Source organism: Ruditapes philippinarum, unplaced genomic scaffold (assembly GCF_026571515.1).
Source record: "Ruditapes philippinarum isolate M1 unplaced genomic scaffold, ASM2657151v2 ctg15543_1_1_1_1, whole genome shotgun sequence".
NCBI classification, from domain to species: Eukaryota; Metazoa; Mollusca; class Bivalvia; order Venerida; family Veneridae; genus Ruditapes; species Ruditapes philippinarum.
This window is the reverse complement of record NW_026863731.1, coordinates 1-18,914: the sequence shown is the minus strand read 5'-3', so window position 1 is coordinate 18,914 and position 18,914 is coordinate 1. Positions and strand designations below refer to the sequence as shown.

Sequence of the window (18,914 nt, the reverse complement as noted above, 5' to 3'; positions counted from 1 at the left end):
TCTATACAGATTTCACTAGACTTAATTCATTATGATCTATCTGTCTATACAGATTTCACTAGACTTCATTCAGTATGATCTGTCTATACAGATTTCATTAGACTTCATTCGGTATGATCTGTCTATACAGATTTCATCAAACTTCATTCGGTATGATCTGTCTATACAGATTTCACTAGACTTTATTCAATATGATCTGTCTATACAGATTTCAACAGACTTCATTCGGTATGATCTGTCTATACAGATTTCACTATCTTCATTGGGTATGATCTGTCTATACAGATTTCATGCAGTATGATCTGTCTATACAGATTTCAACAGACTTCATTCGGTATGATCTTTCTATACAGATTTCACTAGATTTCATTCAATATGATCTGTCTATACAGATTTCATATACAGTATGACCTGTCTATACAGATTTCATCAGACTTCATTCGGTATGATCTGTCTATACAGATTTTAATAGACTACACTTGACATGATGTGTCTATACCAATTTGACTATATTTCAACCTTTATAATGTGTCTATACAGATTTCACTATTACTTCATTCGGTATGATCTGTCTATACAGATTTCACTAAATTTTATCAATATGATCTGTCTATACAGATTTCATACTGTATGATCTGTCTATACAGATTTCATCAGATTTCATTCGGTATGATCTGTCTATACAGATTTTAATAGACTACACTTGACATGATGTGTCTATACCAATTTGACTATATTTCAACCTTTCTAATGTGTCTATACAGATTTCACTATTACTTCATTCGGTATGACCTGTCTATACAGATTTCACTAAATTTTATCAATATGATCTGTTTATACAGATTTCATACAGTATGATCTGTCTATACAGATTTCATCTGTCTATACAGATTTCACTTGAGCACATTGATATGATGTGTATATACTTATTTGACTATATTTCATCCTACATAATGTGTCTATACAGATTTCAACAGACTTCATTCGGTATGATCTGTCTATACAGATTTCACTAGATTTCATTCAGTATGATCTGTCTATACAGATTTCATCAGACTTCATTCGGTATGATCTGTCTATACAGATTTCATACTGTATGATCTGTCTATACAGATTTCATCAGATTTCATTCGGTATGATCTGTCTATACAGATTTTATACAGTATGATCTGTCTATACAGATTTCATCAAATTTCATTCAGTATGCTGTCTATACAGATTTCACTTGAGCACATTGATATGATGTGTCTATACTAATTTGACTATATTTCATCCTAGATAATGTGTCTATACAGATTTCAACAGATTTCAACAGACTTCATTCGGTATGATCTGTCTATACAGATTTCACTAGACTTCATTGGGTATGATCTGTCTATACAGATTTCACTAGACTTCATTCGGTATGATCTGTCTATACAGATTTCACTAGTATTCATTGGGTATGATCTGTCTATACAGATTTCACTAGACTTCATTAATTCTGTTATGATCTGTCTATACAGATTTCACCAGATTTCATTCATTATGATCTGTCTATACAGATTTCACTAGACTTCATTCGGTATGATCTGTCTATACAGATTTCACTAGACTTTATTCATTATGATCTATCTGTCTGTACAGATTTCACCAGACTTCATTTTTTATGATCTGTCTTATTATACAGATTTCACAAGACTTTATTATGATGTGTCTATACAAATCTAACCAGACTTCATTCATTATGATCTGTCTATACAGATTTCAATCAGTATGATCTGTCTTTACAGGTTTCAGATTTCACTGGACATGAGGTGTCTATACCAATTTGGCTTTATTCTATCTGTATGATGTGCCTTTTCACATTTTGCTTGACTTTGTTTGGTATGAATCTAAAAATTTACCATTTTCATAAGTAACATTTGTTTTGAATATTTAATTGTGTAACAAAGATATATAAGGTCATCTCCATAAAAGTACTGGTAGGAGCAAATCATGTTCATCTAAAATTGCAAGAACTTTTTCAAAACTACATTGCTACTACAGACCAAGACAATTTTAATTTCTTAGTGTCAACATTAAAGTGGACATTCCCTCTACACTATTAATCACAGTTGTATATCTAAGTTCACTCCCTGAAAGAGTAAGTCATAGCAGTACCAAACCTTGACCACAGGAAAGAAAAGACAAAACAATTAACAGCTGTAATATAGTTTTATTTTGTACTTCATGGTCTTATAAGTAACTCATGACACTTATTGATACATGTATTGCTAATAGATGCTCACACAGGACATCAATATATCAAGCAAAAAGCCAAAAATGGAAATTACATAAAATGATATTAATGAGGAAAAAAAACAATTGTGAAGCAACACCTGGTCTTTCCACAGAAAAGAACATCACCCAAAAAAGTAATTTAACCTTGTACATGGTTATTCATTGGAAAACGATAAGCAAAAACATTTTGTACTTTCATTCAGCCAAACATCTGTTTTCTCCTCCCAGTATGTTTGTGTACATACTACATGACAAGTTAACATATTGATGGCTGAAGAAACACTGGTCTAACTTAAAAAAAAAATTTCTTCAAAAATTACTTTTTTACATTTTTAGCCTAAATTGCATGAAATACACAAGTAAATAAAATATTAGAAATAATCGTGAAATTTTATTGTTTTTATTTACCACTTGGAAAATATTAAATACAAAAACTAAGAATGATAGAGGAAAGAGAAATGTAACAAATTACTGTAATTGGAATATGGGGAAAAATATATTAAAAAATGTCACAAAACTTGAGAACTTGTATGGTGGACAAAGCTATAGATACAAGTGCCATGCCATGTTTAATTATAAAGAGCTGCAAAAGCTTTTCTTTGACAACTTAGAGAGATCACCTTACTTTATGCAAAATGTTCTAAAAGTTAATTAGGATTATACTTGAAAACCTGACTTGCAATATTTTTTCAGACTATCAATTTATTGATGCTATAAACATTAAATAAAAACATATAATTCTATGAAAGTATTGGATTTGAATTTGCAACCAGCACAGACTGATATCAACTGACACACAACTGTGCCAGCTAGTTTATATGGGTATACACTCTTTGCAGCTTGGACAATAAGACCCTTCCAACCATGTTGGCAATTAAGTGTGTGGTTCGATCAACTGGCTAGGGTGCCTGCAGATCTGGTCTACACTGGTCAACATGGCCTGAAACGTTTGTTTCCAGCACTATTAGGGTTCAACCAGTATTTCATAGAGTTTGTTAAGAAAAAGTTCAACAAGTCTACAATTAATGCTAATAGAACATTATCATATGTTTGACATCACAGGATTGTAATAAAGTCATTACAAAAAAAATTATTATACACTAGTGTAATAAAGATTTGACGTCAATGTCGTTTTAAAGTATTGGAAGTGTTGATTAAGTTGGCTTGTTAAAATAGTAAAAGAAAGAATAATTTTCAATGTTTTGACAGGATAAAAAAATATTACATTTGTGACTTTCCAAATTGCATTAATTAAAACTTTTAAAATGCTCGACAGAGCCTCACATTTTATTTTCTTTATTCAACTTATATGATAAATTCAATATGAAAATACAATTATGTCATATCCTCCATGTAAATGCATACTACTACTTGAATGTTACTTATGTGTCTGATAATTTTTGTGCTGTGGCACAAACAACTAGATTCTCTTTATCTTAATAGGACGCTTCAGGGTAAAAATGTCACTCCATTCAATCGACCCTATCTTGTTTGTAGTTTGGTTTTCTTTGAATCACCTGTAAAAAAATGACAAAACTTTACTTTACTCTGCATTTGAAGCAACATTTATAACATTGTTTCTACCAAATTGTGATCACTTAAATAAATGCACAAATTTTAAACTTAAATTCGGGCACTAAGTGTTCAATTTTGGTTAAGGCTTTCTTCCCAAGCATGTAGTGCTTTGTTATTTTTAGATTTAATGTACAGTCAAACCTGTAAGTAAAAACCACTCATGGGAATGGTAAAATGTGTTATTGATTTACTTGTCAGTCTTTATCACTTACGGACGTTTTCATAAAGACATATAGGCAAAATTAAAACTGTTCAATAGAATTTCTTTAAACTTGGCATGTAAGATGTTGTTAGAATATGATAACAGAAACAATTTAAGCGAAAAAAAAAAATTCTCGTTTTTGAGTCATCTGCCTTTGAAATGGACTTTTTGTTAAATTCAAGGGCAGATAATTTACAATGAAGAGAATTAATACATTTTTTTTCTTATTTTTCATCAAGCTTACCTTCATTTTAGTTGATATGCAAAATTTCAAGAACAAATTTAGAGTGGGTAGTTTTATTCCCACTTCTTCTGTGCATTTTTTCTTAAAAAAATGGCCTGTTTTTTTAAGGATTTAAAGTACCTTTATTTTCATTGAAAAAAGTTAATGGAAACAATGTAAGGAATTGCATATTATTATGTATTGTACTCAAAATAAAAAAAAAAAGCATAATCCAGAAGTAAAAACAAGAATTATTTGAGTATTTGTATAAGTTATCTGCCCTTGAAATGACCTCAAATAAGTAGAAAAGTCTGACAATTCCCTTGAGATGTTTTAGGAAAGCATTTTCAGGGAAGGTTCTGTTGAAATAATAAATATGTGAAATGCTATTTAGTTGGGTCTTTTAAGTTAAATATGTCTCAAAATTTATTGTCACTGAATAGGGACATCACTAAGGTGGCAGGATGACTGACTAAATTGACTACAAATCTAATAATGTTTCTAAGTTCTGACATTCTGAAGTTGGTCGGTAAGATATAATTCAACCTTTAAAATAGATTTTCAGAAATGTGCAGAGTTTGTGCTATATGTTGTATGATAATGAAGTTAAGGAAAAATACATACTTAGTTGAATGTTACGCGGCTTTCTTTTTGGATTTGTTAAGAAATTGTGTACAGTAGTCTTCAAGCCTCGCTGTAATCACTGTCTGGAAAAACTTGTAAAATTGCACATCGGAGTACCTCTGTGTTGCACTGCTCTACAACGCTTGAATGGAAGAGAAAAATATTGTTTTAACAATTTATTGTGGGTAAAGGGTTTGATGCTACTTCCAACAACAATTTAGTCATATCACGACGGCAGTAAATACTTGCCCTGCTACAAAGTTTACCAGGTATACTAGTAAATATCAACTTGCACTACAGAATTTTAATATTGGTTAATGTCACATATAATAATGCAATACATGGCACCAAAGTAAATATTAAAGGCCAGGAGGTCTTCTGCACAAAAAAAACATTTAGCCATCCCAACAGTAGAGACTTGTGAATAATTCCATTGTTCAAATTGAATATTATATTAAAAGTCATGAAAAAATGTAGACTTCTTCATGTTTCCAATGGGCTTTTTTAAAAAATATTTCTGACTGTATTGTTATTTTTAAAAAACAATTTAATTTGGAATCTATATCAAGTTATATTCACTGATAGACATGACAAATGGTTATAATTTTAAATTTTAGCACCAATCGAAAAACCCCCAAATTTCCCCTATAAAAACTTTGTAAAACTTTGTACATGTCCCCTTGTTAAAACCGACCCTCCTTAATTTCACTGAAGCATTCAATTATCCCTCTGCCCCACCTGCAACCCCATGGAGAACATGCTATAATATATAAAATAGTAAGTAATAACAAGCCCGGTTTAAACCCGGGGTGATGCCCCCCGAATGGGTTTTTTGGGACAAAAAAAAAGGGTACCCCCTTTTGTAGTTTAAAGAGTTATTTTCCGGGGAAAAAACTTTTAAAAAAGGGGCAAATAATTCAAAAATTTTAGGAAAGGGCCCAGATTTACATTCTTTGCACGAAATTTTTAATCAAGTGATCTATCAACCTACAAAGTTTCTTGATGATATCTCTTATGATTTCCGAGTTATGTCCTGGACAATTCAAAAAGTAACTAGAAATGTGTCCATAGGACACGGGTGCCCCCTCCGCGCCACTGTTCTGTCAATCTTTTTACTAAGTCAAGGGAAATAACTCTACAAATACTGGATAAATCCACAAGCTTAACCCCAGGTGCAAATCTAAATATGCTGAGCAATCTGCCCATAAGGTTTAAGGACTATCTCAAATCCTTTTTGAGTAACTTGCGACACAAGTTGAAAATTGCAAAAAATTTCTAAGTGAAAGGCAATAACTCTAAAAATACTAAATAAATCCAGACAAAAATACCTGGTGCACAACTGCACATGCTGATCAACATTCCTGTAAAGTTACATGACTCTAGGTCAAATACTTTTTGAGTTACGTGCGACACATGTTGAAAATTACAAAATTTTACTAAGTCAAGGGCAATAACTCTGAAAATACTAAAAATATCCAGACGAAAATACCCAGGTGCACAACTACACATGCCGATCAACATTCCTGTAAAGTTTCATGACTCTAGGTCAAATACTTTTTGAATTACATGCGACACAAGTTGAAAATAGCAAAATTTTACTAAGTCAAGGGCAATAACTCTGAAAATACTAAAAATATCCAGACGAAAATACCCAGGTGCACAACTACACATGCTGATCAACATTCCTGTAAAGTTTCATGACTCTAGGTCAAATACTTTTAGAGTTACCTGCAACACAAGTTGAAAATTGTAAAATTTTACTAAGTCAAGGGCAATAATTCTAAAAAAATACTATAAATATCCAGACGAAAATACCCAGGTGCACAACTACACATGCTGATCAACATTCCTGTAAAGTTTCATGACTGTAGGTCAAATACTTTTTGAGTTACATGCGACACAAGTTGAAAATTGCAAAATTTTACTAAGTCAAGGGCAATAACTCTGAAAATACTAAAAATATCCAGAAGAAAATACCCAGGTGCACAACTACACATGCTGATCAACATTCCTGTAAAGTTTCATGACTCTAGGTCAAATACTTTTTGAGTTACATGCGACACAAGTTGAAAATTGCAAAATTTTACTAAGTCAAGGGCAATAACTCTGAAAATACTAAAAATATCCAGACGAAAATACCCAGGTGCACAACTACACATGCTGATCAACATTCCTGTAAAGTTTGATGACTCTAGGTCAAATACTTTTTGAGTTATGTGCGACACAAAAGTGAACGGACGGACGGACGGACGGAAGGACGGACGGACGGACAGACGGACGGACGGACAAGGGTAAATCTAAATGCCCGCCACTAACGTGGGGGCACAACAAGGGTAAATCTAAATGCCCGCCACTAACGTGGGGGCACAAAAATAAACAAAGGGCAATAACTCCAGAATTAGGCAAGGTAGAGTTATGATTCTTGTGCACTGCACATCTACCCATTGAGATTTATCTACCTACAAAGTTTCATGTTGATATCTCTTATAGTTTTACAACTATGTCCTGGATAAGATTTTTCTAAAAGGGGAGATTATTCAAAAATAAGGCTTAACAGAGTTATGGTTCTTTTGCACTGCACCTCTACTCAATGAGATCTATCTACCTACAATGTTTCATGTTGATATCTCTTATAGTTTTAGAGTTATGCCCCGGACAAGATTTTTCTATAAGGGGAGATAATTAAAAAACCAGGCAAAATAGAGTTATGGTTCTTTGACACTGCACTCCCCCTTGATGCCCTCTACCACTGTATGAAGTTTCAACAAATTATCTCCAAGGGTTTTCAATTTATGTTCCGGACAAAGTTCAAGTTCAAAGTATTAAAATAAACAAAGGGCAATAACTCCAAAATTAGGACAAAAAGAGTTATTGTTCTTATGCACTGCACATCTACGCATTGAGATCTATTCACCTACAAAGTTTCATGTTGATATCTCTAATAGTTTTTAGAGTTATGCCCCGGACAAGATTTTTCTATAAGGGGAGATAATTCAAAAACCAGGCAAAATAGAGTTATGGTTCTTTGACACTGCACCCCCCCTCAATGCCCTCTACCACTGTATGAAGTTTCAACAAATTATCTCCAAGGGTTTTCAACTTATGTTCCGGACAAAGTTCAAAGTATTAAAATTAACAAAGGGCAATAACTCCAAAATTAGGATGAAAAGAGTTATTGTTCTTATGCACTGCACTTTCCCATTGAGTTTCCTTTTCACCTAAAAATTTTCATTTGAACTTTTAAATATTTTTTTTAGATTTGCCCCAAACAAAAATTTTTCTAAAAGGGGGAAAATTTAAAAAAACCGGGGCAAAATAATTTATGGTTTCCTTGGGGACACGGGGCCCCCTCCCCCCGCCCCCCCTCTACCCAACTGTAAAAAAGTTTCACAAATTTTTCCCCAAATTTTTTTTTTTCAATTAGCTCCGGACAAGACAAGGGACGGACGACAACGGACGGACGGGACGCCCAGACGGACAAGGGGCCAAATTTATGCTCCCCGGGGGGAAATTTTTCGGGGGGCAAAATAATATTTTACAAAAAAAAAGCAATTTCTAAATTTCCCAAAATTAAGATAAAAAACGGGAGACACTGTCCGGGGGTTTTTTTAAATTTTAACAAAAAATAATTGTTTTTAAAAATTTTGGAAATTTAAAATTTTTGCATACACAACCCTAACCAATCTACACTGCCGAAAAGGATTTGAAAAGGAAATTCCCCCAAAGTTATTTAAAATAATTTTAAAATTTTTGAATACTTTTAAATAAAAAACAAATTTTTAGATTTGTCCTCGGGGCCTATCCAGGGGAAAGTTTTTAGAGTTTTTGAACCTTTGAAAGACAGGGTTTTTGGGTTTACTTTGAGGGGTTTTTTATCGCATACTTTCCTTCTGAAAGCATAAAAATTTATTTACGATAATTAGTTCTTTCCCTGAGGCCTAAATATGATTAAAATACAATTTTTCAAAATAAAGTAATAAAAATATGTGTGTAATGTAATCTATTATAGCTCATATGATTTATTAACTATATTGCCTTATGTGGCATCAGAAGGTAACACTCTGTAATGTCCCATGCAAACAACTTATATGGCACCAGACAGTATTGAACAAGATATAACAATGGTCGTAGGACAGGGCGGACAGTGAGACAGGGCAAAACCATACCAGGACGGACTATATGTTTGGAAAGGGCGGACCATATCTTGGGAAAGGGCGGACCATGACTCGAGATGAGGTGGACCATAATTAATTTCAAAATTTAATACTGCTATTTCATTTATTTGATTTTTTTATCTTTTAATATCAATGTTATCAAAAACAAAAAATGTTTAAAAAATAAATTAATATAATTTTATACTAGTACATGTATACAATGTATATTATTACAGTGAATACTTAGAGTATTAACATTTACAGTACCCTTGCAATTATAAGTATAAAATAGGTAGGGTAAGATAGTGGGAATGGATTGAAAAAATCTTATAAGTAAAACATATTTTCGTTCTGTACTGAAGTTAATAAACTTGACAAAATTACTTTAATTGTAATATTTTTTTATATATAATCCATTCATAACATTTAAGTTTTATAAAGGAAAAATGATTATTTATATTAGTTCATTCCTTACTAACTATAGGACAACCAAGAATAGTTTAAATACAATTTTAACACAACCCGCATTTTTCCCTATTGAACATAGAAGAACCGAAAGTGTGTGTTATCATGCTATAAAATCACTGTTTGACGTTCTATATTTTAGACATGTGACGTAATCATTATACATGTGGACGTAACCACTAAAAATGTGATGGCTGACAATAAGTACGGACACAAATCAGGCGCAATTTAGCTACTTATCATGCACGGGCAGCATTTATTTGTTTGATGTCGTGTTAGAATCGAAATAATATATCCAAATCGGTGATTTTATTGCTTGATAACATCACTGTTTGTTGTTCGGATGCGCACCATTATATCACTCGGGCTACGCCCTCGTGATATAATTCCCCGCATCCGAACTCCAATGAGCAATAAAATCACAGTTTGGGATATATTATTTCTTAATCGTCAATGTATATCAATTTGCTAAACAGACAGCATCTTAAAGTTCATGTAAACTAACTTGTCAAAGGAATCAAAATTGAAGGAAGTCAACCAAGAAAAAGGAGTCAAAAAGATAAAATATTCCATCAAGACACTTTCCACCAAAAAAAAAATAATTCTGGATAGGTGCGCAATTTTGTTTGTAATTCCAGACCGCCTCGTCTTGAGTCAGGGTCCGCCCTGTCCCAAAATATGGTCCGCCCCATCCAAACATATGGTCCACCCTGTCTCACGGTCCGCCCTATCCGTAATTCATAACGATATAACACAAATCCATTTTTTTTCCATTTTTATCTTTTCTATATTTTGATATTAAATGAATAACAAGATTAAACAAATGTTTATGTCAAATCAATCATTCAATGGGACTAACACCTTTGTTTCACTCATTCACAAGACGCTTGATAATTGCAAAGGCCGGTGTAAACAATGTCTTTGACGTCACACCGTATACAGATCAAGATCAAGATTCACATTTAAGTTTTAACTGCAAATTGCATATAAGAAACTAAGGTCGTAAGGGAAGTAACTCATACTATCTGAACCCCATCTGCGAATTATGATGAACGATGATTTCTTACGTATCCAGTCGCGTACTGATGTGTTAAAGTATATTTTTTTCCCAAATACTGTGATAGAATGGAACTCTCTACCTCCAGACTTTTTGATAAATAATGTAAACACCCTTAAGGACACATCCAGTTCATTCGCAAAAATCATAAGAGAGAATATCATGTTGCCCTAAGCCGCTTGATAATTGCAAAGGCCGGTGTAAACAATGTCTTTGACGTCACACCGTATACAGATCAAGATCGTGATTATGACAAGTAAGAGATTCAACAATATTATTTTATCACAAAACGTCAAAAGACTGTCTATGCGCAATTGGCGCAAAGATATAAACTGATAAAGATGGAATCCGGGTCAGCTCGGCCCTAATACGTACTCGGCCCCCGAGTCAGCTCGGCCCTATTCCAACTCGGCACGGGTCAACTCGGCCCACTTTTTAATTATTAATATTCAACAGAGAGAGTTTATAAATATAAGACAAATAAATAAAAAAAAAATTCTAAATATAGATCTACTTTATTTCGGCAGAAGTACAATGTATAATTATATAATAATAAGATATTTCTTATTGTTCATTTACCGTAACAACATGCAAAGCAAAGTTAATACGTTATATATATTTTGTAAAGGGGGCCGAGTTGACCCGTGCCGAGTTGGTATAGGGCCGAGTTGACTCTTTTCCATAAAGATGTTAGCTTTAATCTTGTAAAAAGAAACCTTTTAACATAATAACAAAAATATAACAAAATAACCATACCAAGACTTCTGAAACCCTTTGGTCACATATCCTCGATGATATCTAACACTGTATTCCCTTTCATACTCGTCTAGTTGAAAACATCGGCTGGCGGCCATTTTCCGGATGTTTTTGCTGAAAATCGTTCTGTCGGACGGTTTACGGCAGATAAATTTGTATAGACAAGAGGCATGAAATCTGTATAGACTTTCGCTTTAACGCAAATGTAAGCGTGCCCGGATGTACGGTGCGTAGGTAACTATTTACCATTGTGCAAATTACGATAAATATCCGTTCAATGGTTAAACGCGTTAAAATTCGGAAATTTTTTCCCGGTTTCATGGTCCTGTTTGCTAAAAAACGTTACCATGATAAAACTTTAATCATGTCAAACGAATATAAATCGGACCGATGTCGGACCTATATCAGTGAAATATGTCAATATCGGATAGACATCGGTCCGATATATGGTAGCCGACATAGATATTCCATCATATAGCCGATATCGGCCCGATATAGGTATGTTTGCTGGGTTGTGACAGGCCTAGGACTGGGCGGCCAGCTGAGGCGGTGACCCCAACAATGGTAGCAAATGTTAAAGCTTTTGTCAACAAAAATCGTCGAGTAACTTTGAAGGAGGTAGCCAACAAGTTTAGCATCGGTAAGGCATCGGCACACAAGATTTTACACGAACACCTAGGCATGAGCAAGGTAAGTGCCAGGTGGGTGCCTAGACAGCTGTCCGCCGATCAAATGGCAACCAGAGTAACCAATGCAAAAGAACATTTAAGTCGTTTTAATCGTGAAGGAGATAAGTTTTTGAACCGCATTATCACTGGAGATGAGATGTGGGTTCATTATTCCGAACCTGAGACAAAAGCTCAGTCAAAGCAGTGGAATCGAGCTGGTTCCCCACCTCCTAAAAAGTTTAAGCTGTCTCCTTCGGCTGGCAAAGTCATGCTTGTTGCCTTTTGGGATTCATGCCAAAAGGTCAAACTGTCACCGCCAAATACTGTTCTGAAGTAATTCTGAAAAATCTCAGAGAAAAGCTGAAGCAAATGCGTCCAAGGTTAGCACAGAAAAATGTCCTCCGTCTTCACGATAACGCCCCACCCATACCGCCGCAGCTACAGTGGAAGTGATCAACTCTTACAAATGGCAATTGTTGTCACACCCTCCTTCTGGCCCCAACCTCGCCCCTGTGGCTTTTATTTGTTTCCAGAACTGAAAAAATTGCTTGCTTGAAAGAAATATAAGACCAGGGTGGCTTTGATATCTGCTGTTACACATTACCTAAAACATAGGACTACGTGATGGTTCACAGCGGGAATACAAAAGCTCCCACGAAGATGGCAAAAGTGCGTAGACGTAGGTGGAGAATATTTTGAAAAAGAGTAGAATTTTTTTTTTTAAATGTTGAATGGTTTTCGAGAACGAGTCAAAAGTCCGGATATTTTCTGACTTCCCCTCGTATACTCAGAAGCGAAATAGAATATATATGCGTTTTAAACAACATCTTGAACACCAGCTGGTTGTCCCTTATACCTATAAAATACTGATTTTCTTAATGTATAATATTAAGTGTCATATATATTTATATTTTGAGTTCATGTAAGATCAAATATTCTAACAACAATTTGAATTGCATAAGCTCAAAACTGGCACAACTTCTTCAAGCGTGTCTGATATAAACAATCTTGAACGGTCAGTAAAATGAATAAAACAAAATAGGTGTATAAACTTCTCTACATAATATTATACATGTATATGTTTAAAAGAGGCGACAACCATATTTTGTTCTTGGCAAAAAGTGTAATTCGCTAGCTTGATCATTTCTTCTCTTGAACATCTCAACTTTGAAGAAAATTTGATTCTTATAACATTCTTATTACATCATGCCATTCAACAGCAGATTTAAAGAATTGTAAATAAGAGTTTGTGTGAAATTTCATGCATTTGTTTTTGTCAGGCATCGACTGAAGAAGTACGAACAAGTTTTCACTGGAAGATCATTTTGTGATTGGCTGTTAGAGGCGGGTTTGTGTAAATACAGACCAGATGCGGTTTTATATGGACAGACATTACTAAAGGGACAAATTATCAGTCACGTGACCAAAGAGCACAATGTCCACGATATGCCGTATTTTTATAGGTTCGCGACCGGTCGTAATGTTGACTAATTCATGGACTTTTTGAGAACTTTATGTATGTGTTGTGTTGGTAACATTCAAAAGTGCATATGACAACAGCAATCACGACAATTACAATTACAACAACAACAACAACAAAGAAAAAACAACAACAAAAAGTACAGTTACTTTGCATGTATATTTGATATACATGTGAACTGCAGTTGTGAATCATTCGTATAAGTTATGATGATTGCATCCGTCGTACGAAGAACAGCAAGACCATCTATGATATCTACCTAATCCTGTTACTTGCGGGAAGTTACCCTCCTTACAGTACTTAAAAAAGATAAAAGAAATTAAACATTTTAATATCATTATGAAAATTGTGGTATTCTACTTTAATGTACAAAGCTAAATAAATGATGAGTAGAAATATTTTTTTCTGAATAAGCTGCGAAGAATGCAAATGACTATAATTTTAAATACATATAAATCGAATAAACATTAGTTACTTGCAAGTAAGAGGTTAAAAAGGAGAATCATTGGAGTCCAATGAATTAATAACATTTTTACGAAATGAACTATGAATAAAAGAACGTGTACCTTTTCCAATGTACAGCCTAAAGTGTATGAAATTCCCATTCCATCGCTTTTATAGTCAACGAAAAAAAAAAAAACTAATTAAAATACATGTATATTGTTTAAAGCTATTAGTTGTGAAAATAAAATAAATTAATTTATCATACCATTCTTAATAAGATGGAGATAAAGGATTTGATATCAATAAGTAATGACATTGACCCTCCGTCGATGTTGAGAACACCAAATAATTTAAGTTGTACAATATCTTATCCTTATTTGTTTTTCTTTGCAAAACTGAATAGCTTTACTCATGCAAAGTGGTAAACCTTCAGCATAACAGTAAAAATATCCTTGATAATTGATTTTTAGCTCACCTTGCACAAAGTGCAGGTGAGCTTTTAGGATGGCCAACCAAATGGCGTCCGTCGTCAGTCGTCCGTCCACATTTTAAATATTCTAAGGACATCTTCTATGATACCGCAAGACCAATGTTAATGAAACTTGGCAGGATGAAGCTCTATCAAGATTGTTCAAAGAATTCCATTTCATGCAGAACTCTGGTTGCCATGGCAACCGAAAGAAAAATCTTTAAATATCTTCTTTTAAAGAACCGTAAGAGCTAGAGCTTAGATATTTGGCATGAAACATCTTCTAATGAGTGTCTACCAAGTTTGTTCAAATAAAAGCCCTAGGGTCAAAATTGGCCCCGCCCCAGGGGGTCATTGATTTTCCCTATATGCATATAGTAAAAACTTAAAAAATCTTCTTTTAAAGAACCCAAAGAGCTAGAGCTAAGATATTTGGCATGAAACATCTTCTAGTGAGTGTCTACCAAGTTTGTTCAAATAAAAGCCCTGGGGTCAAAATTGGCTCCGGCCCGGGGGGTCATTGATTTTCCCTATATGCATATAGTAAAAACTTAAAAAATCTTCTTGTAAAGAACTGTAAAAGCTAGAGCTTAGATATTTGGCATGAAACATCTTCTAGTGAATGTCTACCAAGTTTGTTCAAATAAAAGCCCTGGGGTCAAAATTGGCCCCAATCCCCAGGGGGTCAATGATTTTCCCTATATGCATATAGTAAAAACTTAAAAAATCTTCTTTTAAAGAACCCAAAGAGCTAGAGCTAAGATATTTAGCATGAAACATCTTCTAATGAGTGTCTACCAAGTTTTTTCAAATAAAGCCCTGAGGTCAAAATTGGCCCTGCCCCAGGGGGTCATAGATTTTCCCTATATGCATATAGTAAAAACTTAAAAAATCTTCTTTTAAAGAACCCAAAGAGCTAGAGCTAAGATATTTGACATGAAATATCTTCTAGTGAGTGTCTACCAAGTTTGTTCAAATGAAAGCCCTGGGGTTAAAATTGGCCCCGCCCGGGGGGTCATTGATTTTCCCTATATGCATATAGTAAAAACTTAAAAAATCTTCTTTTAAAGAACCCAAAGAGCTAGAGCTAAGATATTTAGCATGAAACATCTTCTAATGAGTGTCTACCAAGTTTGTTCAAATAAAAGCCCTGGGGTCAAAATTGGCCCCGCCCCAGGGGGTCATTGATTTTCCCTATATGCATATAGTAAAAACTTAAAAAATCTTCTTTTAAAGAACTCAAAGAGCTAGAGCTAAGATATTTAGCATGAAACATGTTCTAATGGGCGTCTACCAAGTATGTTTAAATAAAAGCCCTGGGGTCAAAACTGGCCCCGCCCCGGGGGTCATTGATTTTCCTTATATGTGTATAGCAAAAACTTAAAAATCTTCTTTGAAAAAACCCAAATAGCTTGAGTTTAGATATTATACATGAAACATCTTTAAGTAAATATCTACAAAGTTTGTTCAAATAAAAGCCCGGGGGTCAAAACTGGCCCTGCCCCAGGGGTGTCATTGTTTTAACTATATGTGTATAGTAAAAACTTAAAAAATCTTCTTTTAAAAAACCCAATGAGCTAGAACTTAGATGTTTAGCATGAAACATCTTCTTTTGGGTGTCTACCAAGTCTGTTCAAATAAAAGCCCTTGGGTAAAAATTGGCCCGGGTGGGGGGGGGGGGGCTATATACAGGTGAGCGACCTCAGGGCCATCATGGCCCTCTTGTTCTTGATAACATCTCTATTCCCCACCCTACATGCACGTCGTAGAGAAGGCACAGGGCATCGGAAGAAGATTTGGAGCTTGGCCGAATCTTTCACCAAGGTAGCATTGACTGGTAATAATCCGAGCGCTGTTTCTGTACATACAGGACAGGTCCTGAAGATAGGGAGATTAAGCTTTCAACGCACTTTCGGCTCAAAATTCATATATTAGGCTAACACTTTGTAGAAACTACACGGAGGTAAATTATCACTACTGTGCTTCAAAATGAACTCTTAAAGGGCATGACTGGTGACATGTTCGGCGTGGGTACACGAAAGCAATTAAAGCAGCATTTTGTGCCTTTACAGGTGAATATCCTTCATTAAGCTTGGACTACAGGCATACATTATGTTTGATAACGATTTTTTTTAATTGGGTTTTACGTCACACCGACACATTAAAGGTCATATGGCGACGTTGCAGCTTGACTGGTTTAGGAAGACCTCAGGTGCCCTTCCGTGTATAATTTCAGGCACAAACGGGCACCTGAGTAGAACCACCAACGTTCCGTAAGCTAGCTAGATAGCTTCCTCACATGAAAGAATCCATGTCGGGATTCGGATAACGAAATACACTTCGCATATGGGTAAAGTAAATTCCTTTGCAATACAAATTATTAAAACCAAGAGCCGTCGGAAGACAGCGACGCTCGTCTATCCGAAAAAGTTGTCACAAGGGTATTTTATTGAGTATAATGATGCTTACCTATATGGATACATAAAATGTCCAAAAAAGGTACAAAGGCTTGTTATTAAGATGTTTTATCGAGTAAATCACTGCTTCATTATTTTGAATGCATAAATTGTCACAAAAAAAAGCACAAACCCTTTCGTAGTTATGGAGAAACCACTTTACACGCAAATCTTAACCAAGAATTTCTAAATCGAAAAAAGGGTAGAAATATAAAATCAGAGTAATGGGATCTGTGTCATTCATGTTAGATGATCACAGAGAACAAGTGTGTGAAGTTTCAATCCATTCTCTTCAGTAGTTATGGAGATACCAGCTTGCACGCAAAAACTTAATCAAGAATCTTTATTTCGAAAAAGGGGCATTATTATGCAAAAGAGCAAATCAGAGTTATGGGACTTGTGCCAATCCTGTAAGATACTCACAGAGAACAAGTATGTGAAGGTTCACAAGTATGTGGATGTTTTATCCATTTCCTATACCAGCTTACACGCAAAAACTTAACCAAATATTTCTAAGTCGAAAAAGGGGCATTATTATGCAAAAAAGCAAATATGAGTTATGGGAATTGTCCCAATCATGTAAGATAATCACTGAAAACAAATGTGTGAAGTTTCAATCCATTCCCTTCAGTTGTTATGGAGATACCAGCTTACACGCAATAATATTACCAAGAATTTTTAAGTCGAAAAAGTGACATAATTATGCAAAAAGGCAAATCAGAGTTATGGGACTTATGCCAGTCATGTAAGATAATCACAGAGAACAAGTGTGTGAAGTTTCAATCCATTCCCTTCAGTTGTTATGGAGATACCAGCTTACACGCAATAATTTTACCAAGAATTTTTAAGTCGAAAAAGTGACATAATTATGCAAAAAGGCAAATCAGAGTTATGGGACTTATGCCAGTCATGTAAGATAATCACAGAGAACAAGTTTGTGAAGTTTAAATCCATTCCCTTCAGTAGTTATGGAGTTACCAGCTTACACGCAAAAACTTGACAATAATTTCTAAGTCCAAAACGGGGCATAATTATTCAAAAAAGCAAATCATTGTTCTAGGACTTGTGCCAATGATGTAAAATAATCACAGAGAACAAGTGTATGAAGTTTCAATCCATTCCCTTCAGTATTTATGGAGATACCAGCTTACACGTTAAGAACTTAACCACAGGGATACCGAAGCCGACAAATGGGTGACTGCATTAGCTCAAATATTCTGCGTATAGTCGAGCTATAAATGGAATCGCATTTCAACTCACTGTCAAAAATTAAGTTAATTAAAGACCAATTATGCCTCAGAATTGCTTTTACTTTTCAAACGCTTTTAATATTTGGTGTACTTTGATAGTACGAAATAACTTATTCAAGTCAATGCACGTTTACTTCGGCCGATTTTTAAGATGATTAAACTATCGGGCCGTCGGTAATTTTAGCTATTTTTATAGCACCTAAATCACACATTTTAAAGACGTGCAACAAACGCATGTTAATTTTATTTTATTCTATTTTTGCCAGAATATACAATAAAATTTCAAGATATATTTTTTTATTCAAATATCGTAAAGTTTAGATAACGTGTATGTCGTCTGTAATTAAAAATATTTTTTCTAAATCTAACAATGCATCTATGGAAACGGCTTTTATAGTCTTTGTATCTGTGTTTTATGTGTATGTTTATGCTGGGGCAAACCTCGGCTTATTTTGAGTATAGGCCGAGTTCAGGTCTTTGGCCGAGACTGATATCAAATATCGCTCTGTGCTATAACCAGGGATAAAGGGGATATGTATAGGTCAGACACTCACATTGATATTTCCATAGACTTACATTATAAGAAATGGTCCCTTATCCTACCTTAAAATTCAGTTTTCATGCTAAAGAGGTATTTTTTTCTAGCAGAAATGAAATGCCTGACACATAAAAATGTTCCTGTTATATAGGGGTAGCCAACCAAATTTTTTGCAAAATTGACTTCAAAGAGGATTACCCCCATTTCATTGAAATTTTCTGCTGATCACAGGACTGACATACACTTTTTATAAATGCAAATATCCAAGTCAAAATTATCACAGAGACTCAT

At 34.4% G+C, this 18,914-nt stretch overlaps 1 long non-coding RNA gene across 1 annotated transcript; it reads right to left on the bottom strand.

Moving 5' to 3' along the window:
- Positions 1 to 2,182: 2,182 nt before the first annotated feature.
- LOC132723165 (uncharacterized) lies at positions 2,183 to 5,271 on the bottom strand. The gene is made up of 2 exons (XR_009624709.1): positions 4,887 to 5,271; positions 2,183 to 3,779 (listed from the first exon to the last, which is right to left on the bottom strand). It is a non-coding gene; the product is annotated as an uncharacterized LOC132723165 (long non-coding RNA).
- Between the last annotated feature and the right edge of the window lie 13,643 nt (positions 5,272 to 18,914).